At 62.0% G+C, this 4,676-nt stretch overlaps 1 long non-coding RNA gene across 1 annotated transcript; it reads right to left on the bottom strand.

Moving 5' to 3' along the window:
* Positions 1-2,944: 2,944 nt before the first annotated feature.
* On the bottom strand, positions 2,945-4,472 carry LOC130587182 (uncharacterized). Its single transcript, XR_008966760.1, has 2 exons — positions 3,643-4,472; positions 2,945-3,235 (listed from the first exon to the last, which is right to left on the bottom strand). It is a non-coding gene; the product is annotated as an uncharacterized LOC130587182 (long non-coding RNA).
* Positions 4,473-4,676: the final 204 nt, after the last annotated feature.

Here is a 4,676-nt window from a genome sequence, read left to right as displayed (position 1 = left end):
GAGGGATCTGTGGGAATACAGAGAGGAATCTGCAGGAATGCAGCGAGAGATCCATGGGAATACAGAGAGGGATTGATGGGAACACAGAGAGGGATCCGTGTGAATGCAGAGCAGGATCCATGGGAACACAGAGAGGGATCCGTGGGAATAGAGATACACGGGAATGGAGTATGGCATCTGCAGGAATAGAGAGAGGGTTCCATGGGAATGGAGCGAGGGATCCACGGGAATACAGAGAGGGATCTGCGGGAACGCAGAGAGGGATGGGCCGGGAATAGAGAGGGGTGGGAATACAGAGAAGGATTTGCAGGAATACAGTGAAGGATCCATAGGAACACAGTAAGGGATCCACAGAATACAGAGAGGGATCCGTGGGAACACAGAGAAGGATCCATGGGAAAACAGAGAGGGATGGGCCAGGAATACAGTGAGGGATGGGCCAGGAATAGAGAGGGATCRGCTGGGAATACAGAGARGGATTTGCAGGAAYACAGTGAGGGATCCGTGGGAATGCATTGAGGGATATGAGGAAATACAGAGAAGGATCAGCTGGGAACACAGAGAAAGATCCACGGGAATGCAGCGAGGGATCTGAGGAAATACAGAGAGGCATCCATGGGAATGCAGCGAGGGATCAGTGGGAATGCATCCCATGGGAATGCAGAGGGATCCACAGGAATACAGTGAGGGCTCCTTCCCAGCGATTCTGCACCCAAAGGATCCCCCTGGGAGGGAACAAACCCCAGCGATGTCCCCGAGATGGAGACACAACAAGGCCGGGCTGCACGGGCAGCTGTGTCCGGGGGAGTGGGAGGAGGAAGGGAGGCTCCCTCACTGTCCCTTCCAGAGGGAAAAGGGACAATCCCCTCTGTGGAAGCACCAGGAAACACTTCCAGCCTCCTCACCCCGGCCCTCGGGGGACGCACAGCCCCGAGTCCCCGCTCTGCCGGCGCTGCAGAACCTCCGTCTGCAGCATCTTCCCGGCATTCGATGCATTTCACGTCCGACTGCAGGAGCCGGAGGATCCCCCGGCTGCTGACCTGCACGGAAACACCCGGCTGCTGCGGGGAGGGAYGGCAGCGRGGATGAGGACGAGGAGGAGGAGGAGGAAGGGCTGTTCCCATGCCCGGCTGCCCGTGTGGGATGCTCCAGCAGGTGCCCAGCGAGGCGAGACGGGCACGGAGCACGTCCAGAGATGGGGAGAGCAGGAAAACAGCGCCGGGAATGGGAGAGGCGGATGGGAACAGGGATGGAAGGATGAGAGGCAGCTGGGCAGGAGCTGCCACGGCAGAATTCGGCTGTGGACATGGAGCTGGACAGGTTTAGGCCTGGCCGGAGGCTGCACCAGCCCTGGACAATCAGCCAGACACCAGCACAGCCCCCTCTGGATGAGCCTCCCAAAAACGAGGAGCAGCATCTCAGCGCCCCGCCCACGGCTCCAGCCTTTCCCACCACCCCGGGAGCCCCAGCACACACCAGTGAACCCAAACTGCCCCTGGGATGAGAAATCCACAGATTTGACACCTCGTGGAACACCCAGGCCGGCTCCCAGGGGCACTGGGCACGTCAGATAGCAGGATGAGGTTATCCAGATGGATTTCCCCCATGGGGATGCACGCAGGGCTTGGCTGTTTGCTGCTTTCTCCTTCTCCTCCTTCTCCCTCAGGAAATCTGCTGGCTCAGGAAACACCCTGGGGCCAAGCCCTGCGGGGAGGAGACGCTGCCCAGCCGCGGATTTGCTCCTTCCCTTCGTTTATTCKCCGGTCCAGCTGGGGTCAGATCAACGAGCAATCCCTCGCTTGGGAAATGACACCACTCCAAGGGCCTCCTCCCTCCGAGAAACCTCAAAAGACAGCGTTTGAGGCGAGCTTCATTCCGACAACTAAAAATAGCCAGCACCCGTCACGCTGGAAAACGCAGGATGTGGAGCTTCGCCCTCTCCCAGCTCCCGCCTGGACATGGGGTTTTGTGACCCCCAGCCCCACAGACGTGGGTCACCCCCTAGGGATGACCACTGCAGTAATCCCATAAGGAAACCATCAGGACCATCCCTGCTCTGAGGGAAAGTGCGGGGACCCAAAACTTTCCCAGGCAGGATGCRGTGACTCAGAGCCACGTCCGCAGCGGGACACCCCGGAAAGATCCCAGCCACGCTTCCCAGCTTCTCCCAGCCCGGCCGAGTTTGTGATGCCGGCCCCATGCAGCTGATTCAGCCCTGGGTGAAAGCAGCCRGATAAATCCCGGTTGTCATCCCAGCTTTCTGCTGCTCCAGAGGTCGTCACCCGCCCCGCCACGGCGGCCAGGCGCGATTCCAGCCCCGCTCYGGCCCATCCCGCCGGCCTCTCCAGCGCCAGCCTGGCATTCCCAGCTGCCACAAATCCAGCCTGCCCTCATTTCCCTGCAATCCCCCTCCTCGCGCTAATCCCCGCTCCAGAGGCAGGAATAATGTTTAACTCAGGTTCACGCCRGAGCACCGGTTTGTCCCAGCTCGGGTCAGCCCCAGGCGCGTCCCCGTGGCCGAGGCGGTGCCGGGAGCTCCGGGAATCTCTCGGCACCAGCTGCAGCGATCCGTCACGCCGGGGAATCGGGATGCGGCCGGGCTGAGCCGCGCAGGTGCCGCGGGAATCCCAACAGCCGGCGGATCCCGCTCGGAGCCAGCCCGTTTCCCTGGGGCTCACCCCAAAATGAGGGGGCTTCGACGGGATGAGGATGAGAGGGGAYGGTGCTGGAGGACTGAGCCATCCCCTCGCTCATCCCGGTGTCCCCGCGGTGTCCCCAGCTTCCCCACCGGTCCCTGGGGTGTGCCACCAGCAGCGCTCCTCCAGTTACTTTTTTTTTATTTTAAAATTATTTTTAGATTATTTTTAGGTATTTTTAGTTAATTTTTAGGTATTTTTTTGTTAATTTTTAGGTATTTTTAGGGGTTTTTTTTAAGAAGCCAGGAAAGAAGGTGGGAAGGGAGGCGAGGAGCCGGAATTCCGCGAGGGCCGCGCCACCGAGCCTCTGGAAAAGCCGCAGAGAGGCGAAGCATCAGCACTCCCCAGCAGGAACAAAAGGCGAGAAGCGAAAAACCGAGGGCATTCCGGGGGACCACGGGCACCTCCCGCCTCAGCGAGGGGTGGCCAAGGCACAGTAAAGCTCCAGCTGCCGCCGCAGGGTCCTGAATTAGCATCTCGGGAAACGGCGCCGAAAATCAGACACCTTCTGCCCGAAATCCGAGCCCGGAGCTGAAAATCTGATCAGTGGCCGCGATGCCCAAAGAGCAAAGGTCATTTCCAACCCCGCACAGGCCCTGCCACTGCCCCCGGCGCTTGGACTAACCCCCTGCCCACCGCCAGCCCCCCCAAACCGAGCAGAGGCAGCACGGCGAGGGCCAGCGGCTTATTTTTAGCCCGGGGAAAGCAGGAGCCGGGAGCAGCCATCCCGRCTCTTGTCCTTGGCATGGGACACGCCGCTTTTCCCCCCGTGGCCAGCGCCCCCCGAGCCCCCCGCGCTCCGTGTCCCCCTCCCCCGGGCTGGCATCACCTCCCCGGGCACGGCTCAGGGAGCAGCAGGAGGATGCTGGGCTGAGCCCCGGAGCGGCCCCGCGGCTGGAGGAGCGGGATTATTTACAGCTCCCGAACGGAGCGAGGCAGGGCTGACCTTTCCGAGCCGCAGACAAAGAGGAGATGTCGGGAATCGCTGCTGCGGGACCCTCGGCTGCCCGGCGGGACGGAGCGGGGCACGGCAAAGAGGGGAGCCGGCCAAGGCCACGGAGAGCCGAGAGCGCTGGGATCCCAGCCTGGGAAAAGGAGGGATCGGATTCCTCCCTCCCCGTCCCCGCCGGACAAACTCTTCCGGGTGGGGACTCCTACGCGCCGAGCTCTGCCCAGGCACGGCGGCGAGCTGCTCCTTCCCACAGCCCACGGCTGCCTCGGCGGCAGGGAAACACCGGGATCGGGCTCGGAATGGGAAAAYCGGGAATGATCCTGGCCCCCGGCGCCCCGCTGGGCTCAGCCCGGCTGCCGACTCATCCCTGCCGTGGAAGCGTCGAAGGAAAAGTTTCCCCGTCAGCACAAAAACGCGGACACTTGGCCCGAGCTTCCCCTTGGCCGCTGCCGTCCTGGCCGGGAGTTCCCCGCGCTGGGGACTCGCCAGGAGCCGGCCCCGGGTGGCCGCAGAGGGCGGGGGTGGCAGGGGACAGGTCCGGTCACTGCGTTGGGGACACCGGTGTGACCCCTGGGGCTGCCACGGCCACTTGGGGAAGGGACAAATTCCCGGGGTCAGGAGCTCTCCCGGTGGCACCGGGTGATGGGATGGATGGTCCTTCCCATGTCTCTGCCCTTGCTAGGGAGCTGCAGGATTTGGTGTCACCACTGTGTGTCCCCTGCACCCTCCTGGTCGCCATTTAGGGCCCCGTTTAGGTCTCGATGCCATGATCCCAAAGCCCAGAAATCCCAGGGAACTGTCCGGATCCCTCAGCATCCCACCAGGGTCCCCCTGTCCCTCACTAGCCACATGGCCAGCTGCGGCCTGGCCACCCTGGAGGGAACGGGGCCAGCCCCGAAAGGGAATCCCACGGCCCTATTCCTGATTCCAGCCCCAATTCCTGATCCTAGACCCGATTCCTTGTTCCAGCCCCAAAAGGGAATCCCATGGCCCTAATTCCTGGTTCCAGCCTAAATTCCCGATTCAAG

This window comes from Malurus melanocephalus, unplaced genomic scaffold, assembly GCF_030028575.1.
Source record: "Malurus melanocephalus ecotype Western Australia unplaced genomic scaffold, MMel_1.1 scaffold_1608, whole genome shotgun sequence".
NCBI classification, from domain to species: domain Eukaryota; kingdom Metazoa; phylum Chordata; class Aves; order Passeriformes; family Maluridae; genus Malurus; species Malurus melanocephalus.
Note: the sequence above shows the minus strand (reverse complement) of the source record. Positions and strands in the feature narration are given on the sequence as shown.